This window comes from Taeniopygia guttata, chromosome 2 (assembly GCF_048771995.1).
Source record: "Taeniopygia guttata chromosome 2, bTaeGut7.mat, whole genome shotgun sequence".
NCBI lineage: Eukaryota > Metazoa > Chordata > Aves > Passeriformes > Estrildidae > Taeniopygia > Taeniopygia guttata.
Window position 1 is genome coordinate 140,025,882 of NC_133026.1, and position 7,198 is coordinate 140,033,079.

Sequence of the window (7,198 nt, forward strand, 5' to 3'; positions counted from 1 at the left end):
TGTGTTCTGGATTTGTGCTGAACACAGGGTTGATAATATAGTGATATTTTTGTTATAGCTGAGCAGGACTTGCACAGAGCTGAGGAGATTCCTGCTTTTCCTACAGCCATGCCAATGAGGAAGCTGGATGTATGGGGGAGGAAACACATCCAGGACAGATGACCCAAACTGACCAAAGGGATAGTCCAAACCATATGCTCATACTCAATAAATAAAGTGGAGGGAAGGAAGAAGAAGGGGGAGATGTTTAGAGTGATGGTGTTTGTTTTCCCAAGTAACTGTTTCAAGTGATGGAACCACATTCATGGAGATGGCTGAGCACCAGGATGCCTATTGGAAACAGTGAATTAATTCTTGGTTTTACTTTGCTTGTCTAATTGGCTTTTACTTTCCTTATTAAATTGTTTCTATCTCAACCCACAAATTTTCTGGCTTTTATCCTTCTAATCCTCTCCCTGATGCTGCTGGTGGGGGAGTAGTGAGTAGCTGCCTGGGGCTTGGTTGCTGTCTGGGGTGAAACCATGACAGTGGGTTCAGCCAGGCAGATCCATGTTGCTGAAAATATTGTCACATGTCACTGCCACTGAAAATACACATAATAAAAAATGTGGATCACTTGGCAACTCAGAAGTGCAGTTGGGACTGGTCTGCAGAAGGGGGTGAAGAGAGAAATGAGTGCTAGGGAAGGCAGATGCAGGGTTTAATTTCTCCTTGTCTCTTTTAAAAGCAATTGTGATCTGTCATGATAACCCACAAACATCATCAGCCCTTGCGAGCAGCCAGGGAGCTGCCAGTGGGCTGCAAAAGGCTGACTGACTGAAAGCACTGTGTCAGACCACGACCCAGTGAGAGCCGCAGGTTCAACAGAGCAGGTGGTGTGTTAAAACCTTTAGAGATTTTAACATGCTGTGGCAGGAGAGCTGCCACCACTGGCACTGTAGTGAAGCCTGACTCAATGGTAAAAAATTTTATGACTGAAAAAACCCAACAAACCCAGAGTGAAGCTCACTGTGCAGACATACAAGTGCAGAGCCAGAGCTGGCCAGGCTGGACCCACTGCAGGTACCACCATTGTAGAAGTGGTGGCACAGAAAGAAATTTGAGATACTGTTCCAGAGCACAGACCCTTTTCCCACAGGCCAAAATAGATCCTCTCATGGCTGAGCTACTCTGCTCCTCCTCTTGCTGCTGAGCACAGTAGCAATGGTCTGCAAGGAGCAGGCCATGGAGGGGTGGCTTTCTTGAGGGCCTCACTGACAGCGTACTTCCACACCGGTGTGTTGCAGGGCAGCAACTTCCTTTATTTACTTCAGCCTTTACTTAGCAGGCACCAGAGGTGCTCAAACACTGCCCTCAGTCCTCCACAGACCACTGGTATGCAGGGATTAGTGAGCAGGGTCAAAGCCATGCGCTTGCCTGGGGAGATGCAGGGATTTGTAAAGGAACTGGTGGAGGTATCACCCTCAGTTTTTGCCCAAAGCTGGTACACCTGTATCCAATCATGGCTCTGTGTTTACAGACCTGGGAATTGGAAGCAGAGGGATTAAAAGCAGCATGTTCAGCTGTGATAGAACATCCCCACCCCACACCAATGTGGTGATTCCTGTAGGTCCCTTGCTGCAGCATGTCTGTCACAGCCGGCAGCTGTGGAAGCCAGCTGCATGAGCTGCCTGCTGTGCATGTGTGTGTGCAGACATCAAGTGTTGCACAGACATCAAAGTAGCCCTTTACATGCCCTCCTGGAGTCCAGCACACAACCCACCTCCCCCACCTTGAACCCCTTCAAGGCTGAGCTCCTCTTGCCAAGGAATGAGTTTTATCATAGCACAAGGAATGGGCCAGGGTGGCTCTGCCATTGCCCAGTGCTGGTTGGAGCCTGGGGGAATTCACCAAACCACAGTTTCAACAACAACAACAAAAAAACAAACAACCCCAAACCTCTGTTTTTTTGGGACAAGCTGGTGTGGGGTGACATTGCAAAATGGCCACAGGTTGCAGCTGTGTGGTGCACACAGTCCTGGTGCTGCCACTCAGCATGGGAGGGTGGTGAGGACTTTATTCCAGCAGTATCTCAAGATCAACCTTTGGTCGACTCATCAACTTATGGTCAGCACATACAGATACCACAGGCGAAAGCTAATAGTGCAAATCAGCTCTGGTTGCAAAAATGGGCACTGAGGCTGGGGTTGAAGGGCAGAACAAAACCCAGCAGCACTGGTTTGCAGAAGGGCCATGGGTGATGTTGTGACCCATGTGGGTTCCCACAGATAAGTGGACATGGGGAAAATTATTCATGCGGTTATCACATTATCAATGTATGCATGAAAGGACACATTTCCCATATGAGAATAAAGACAGAAGCACTCTTTCAGAGCAAACTCTGGGCAGCAAACCCTCATCTGCCCATCTTACAGGAGCCTGCCCATGCAGGACTCTGGCCATCCCAGATGTGCTTCCACCATCTGATGCAGAGAGGTAGGGAACCCATGTTTGGCTGTGTCAGCCTGTGCTCTCAAGCCTCAGAAAAATACACATTTCTCTTACCTAAAAAGTGATCCAGCTGGCAGAAACTTCCTTAGAGAGGCAGATCTGGTAGCCTCCATGCCCCTGTCATTCCCAGCTAGGCATGCTGGCAGCTGAGTTAGTGTGCTGTGGCTCACACTGCTGTGGGAGGTTTTGCCATCTGGGAAAGCCATGCTGTGATGATGAATGACATCTCACCTTGAGGTCAGTGAGTCATGGCCCAAGCTTTATTTTACTGTACCTCTTGTCCCTGAAAGTAGCAACTCATTGACTGAGAGCAAATGCCAGAAATAAGCTTGGCTCACTGGCCTGTGTGCTCCAGGGATGATTTAGGGGAGCTGGTTTTACCCTGAGACTCTCTGGATGCTCAGAGGTAATCTCTGGAGCATTATCTTTCAAAAAATTCAGTAGCTCTACCCTAGATCAGGCCTTCCTTTGTCCTTAGGCATGGGAGGGGACCCTCATGCCCCTGCCCAATAGCCTCCTGGAGACTTCCTGGTGGATCTGGGTCCGTTGAGGCACCCAGCAGTGAATTCCTTTGGGATCCTTTCATGAGAGAGATGTCACACAGACACCAATAGCATAAATGCCTCTCACCATGGAATCTCAATCTGAGCATTACCCAGGCCTGGGCTAAGCACAGGTCTAACAGCAACAGTGGCACCCGGCGATGTCTGCTCTTCTTCTCATCTTCAAAGCATTAGCTGGTGGGAATTAATCCTCATACCAAGCAGGCAAGTCTCATGACTCTCACTCCACAGAGAGGCAGAGTAAATGATGTGATGAAGGGTGAATCAGGTCACAGCTGCGATGAAATCACAGCAGTTCCTGCCTGCCCGTCCCGTGACCATTAGAGCTTATGTACTCATCAAGGAGGTAGCTGGCATGCAAGGATGTGCAGAAGCCAGCCTCTCCTCTCCAGGCAAGTTGCACAGCCTGCAGGGAGGTGCTGGGCCGTGACTCACCTTGGAAAGCAGGTTCCAGTGTGAGATGAGGTCGCTGGGTGCATCCCCCAGTGACTCACTCCAAGGGTCTGGCACTACAAGGGCACTCAGTAAAGGATGCTGAAGGGCCAAGGGAGGCAGCTCAGGGCAAGGTCAGAATGCCAAACTTTTTCTTTGTTGCCTTTGAAAGTCTGAGCTTAAAATTTTAACTCTCTGGGTGGGATCAAGGCCTCTGATATTGAGGTGAGAGGGCCATTTGTGTTAGTCACTAGTGGGAACTTAAGCCAGGACACTGGCCCAAGGGCAGCCACCTGCTGCTGTACCTTGGGTGAGTTACCTGATCTCAAGGGGAGAAGCCTACTCCACACTGAAATGGAGCAGTGCTGAGCAGCAGCTCCTCGGGAACCAGAGGGAGAGGAATACAGTTTCCTGGGCAAATGCCTGTGAGAGGGTTTGGTGTGAAAACAAAAAACATTTAGGAGAAGTAAAATGAAGTAAATGCTTCTCTGAACCTCGGCTCACAGCAATGTACCCCTAAACACAAGGTGATGTGCTTAGGACAGACAATAGAGAGGAGAAAGCCACAATAGTACTGGCAGTTCCCCATGCACAAAAGACGAACAGTGGGGTGTTGTCTGAGAGCCAACTTCTCTGTTTGTTGTATGCAATGGGCCAGCCCATCCTCCCTCTTCCCCGTGCTGTAGGTAGATCTGAAGGAGGCAGGAGGCTGGCAGCAAATTAATGTCAGCAAACCAACTGAGAAGAGGGGCAGCCCAAGGGATTTTTATCTTGTAAAACTGGAAGTATATCTGGGAATTATTCCTTATATTAAAGGATTATTAATTATACCTTATATTATAGTAAACTGTGCACGATGTAGCTGACAACAGGTTTTGGGATATGATTTCATAGAAAATATATATTTTTCCACGTGAAAGAGTGTCTCCACCCCTGCTCACTGCATTAAGCCCAGAATTTTGCAGTCAGGAGCTGTTAGTACTGGACATTCAGTTCCACAGTGCAGAGGATATGGAGTACAGAGCTCCAGTGGGCAAGAGGCCAGCAGCGTCTGAACTGACTGTGGCAACAGTCCTGCAGGATGCAGGTTTCTCTGTGGGACAGCAACAAACCAAGCCAGGAGCTGGATCAGCATCAGGGCCTCCCCAAGGTCCACAGCAGTGTGTGTGCTGCACTGCCAGTGCTGGGGAAAGCAGAAGGCACCAAAAGGCACTAAGCTTGAGGGTAGCACACCTGCAAAGATCACGTCAGCAGTGGGGTTGGATTGGCCTGGCTTTGTAGTGCAGGTGAGGGTTGATCTCCTAGAATAAACAATGTAATTATCCTGGGGACATCAGACAGTGGCCATGCCTTTCATCTTTTCTGTCCTCTCTGTGGCAGATCAGGACTGTGGCTTTTACAATAAGTCTGAAGTTTGTTCTTGGTGCTGTAGTATTTTCTGTGGCTTTTGTGGCCCCATTGCTGCCTAGCTGCCCACAGCCTCAGTGCACCCAATTTGGTGACCCAAATTCTCAATTTTTACCACAACTGCTTCTATTCTCTGGATGCCTGTTGCAGGGAGATGATTATTATAAAGTACTCCCTTTTGCAGCCTTGTTGCATCTTCATTTTCCTGTCTCTCAAAGTGATTCGGAGCCTTCTGAGGTGGAAAGATGGTGCAAATCAAGGGCAAGCCTACTACAGAGGACAGATGTCCCTGGAAGGGAAGGTAGGAACATAGATGGAGGGAATGGAGTGTGAAATTTCCACCCTTCTGTCCCTCCAGCAGCCTGCAAAAAGCAGCTGTTTCCATCGTGTGAAGAGGCATCCCTGGGCAGGGCAGTTTCTGAAGGTGAGAGGTGGCCCCAGGCGAGGTCTGGGAAGGTGCCAGGGCATTACAGCCCTGCCCATCAGGCACGCTGCCTGCTCCAGGCCTCCATTCAACATGATGAGGGAGAAAATCCAAAGGTAAACACTTGCTGTTAGACCACACAGCACAGGCTTACCCTCCCTCACAGGCTCTGAAAAGAGCTGTTTCTCTCACTGTGCAAGTGCACATTTCATGGTCATGCTACAGAAAATGGTGTGGGAGAAGCAGCCTAAGAAGTTGTTCCTGGCTGGCTTTGAAGGTCCCCCTTAGCTGACCCTCTTGTCCTGTAGACGTTTCCAACTCAGAATTACCTGTTTTACAGAACAGCTCATTTTCCATGTGTGAGAAAAGCCCTCTCCTGCACCAGCAGTTGCTTTCCATGAAAGCCAGAGCTTAACTGCTTAGTCTCAATGAAGACCCCACAGGAGTTTCTCTGGATGCTCACCTCTGTTTCTGCAGAAAGTTCCAGCCTGGGTTGCTCCACATTTTGCTTGCCTCAACACCACCTGGGCAGTGTCAGTGGGACACAGTGAGCATCCCTGCCTGAGAAGGGAGCTCTGTGTAAAGCTGCTCTGGGGTAGCTGTGTCTCATGGGTGGCCAGTGCCCAGTGCAGCCTCAGCAGCTGGTTGCAAGGGGCAGCAGGGTGATTTGCTGTGTAAAAACCCCTGTGGAGATAGGAGCGTGGTTATTAGAAAGTTCCGATCCTCCACCCTGTTGGTAGGATACACAACTTTTCCTAAACACAGCCTGTCCAGCCACATTCCTGAAGCACACATTCCTTGCCAGCAAAGCTCACCCAGAGTGTGTCCAGGAATAGCACTGCAGCTTCATATGGGACCTCTCCCAAATACATCTTTAATTGAATGGGGCCACTTGGCCCATGTGCTTTAACTCAGACCAGGACCAGGATTGTAATTACTGGTATTCTTTTTGTTTCCTACCCAAAGCCATCTATTCCTTATCTCTCACATCTATGACTTACAAGCACCACTACTTCAGCTTTGTTTTCTGTATCACTGCCCTCTTTTGCACTGCCCCTTGGGCAGCATGGGTGCCAGTGACCAGGGACACTGGTGGAGTCACCTTCTTGAGTTAGGATAGTTAAGGCTTGTTGTTGTGCAGCCAGAGGTACTAATTTCTGTCTCTGAAGCCACATAGCTGAGATTCAGCTGGCTGTTCATAGCCACAAAGAATGCTTTGCTGGAAGGAGAGTTGCTGGCTTTCTGATTTTTATAGTAAGCCTTGTGATAGCTGGCTTTCTCTTGACAGCACCAATATCTGGAGCATAGTTTTGGGGTGAGAAGCTCAGCCTTCAGTTTAAATCCAGAATGCACATTTGTAGCCCTGACAATTGCAGAGAAAATACGAAGTAACTTCCAAGCATGCTCCCATGACTCAGAAAATGCAAATTACCCTATATTTTGGTTAAGAAGACAGTCAAGAAGGAATATTATGTTTTTTAAGGCTGCACAGTGGTCCTACAGTATTTGGCACTAGCAATCTCAGGGAAAGATGCCAGTGTATCAGGCCTTTTTGTAATGGAGAAGTTCTGGCATAATTTTGAGAACCAGGACTGCAGGGATTTAGGTGTCCTGGAACAGGTGACAAACTTCCTTTCAGTACTAGGCCATGCTTAGAAGGACACAGATGCTCAGGACCTTTCAGAGGAGCAGGTCAGCACTCTTAATCTGAATACATAAAAGTAAGATATTTTTGTAATACTTTTCCTTTTTTTAAATGAACAATTGCATGAAAACTGAGCTTTTTCTTACCAGACCTCCTGCTGAAGGCCCACTGCACATCTGAGTTTTCCCCTTCCAGTAGATACTGAAGACATAACTTATGGGCTTTGGCTTCATCTCT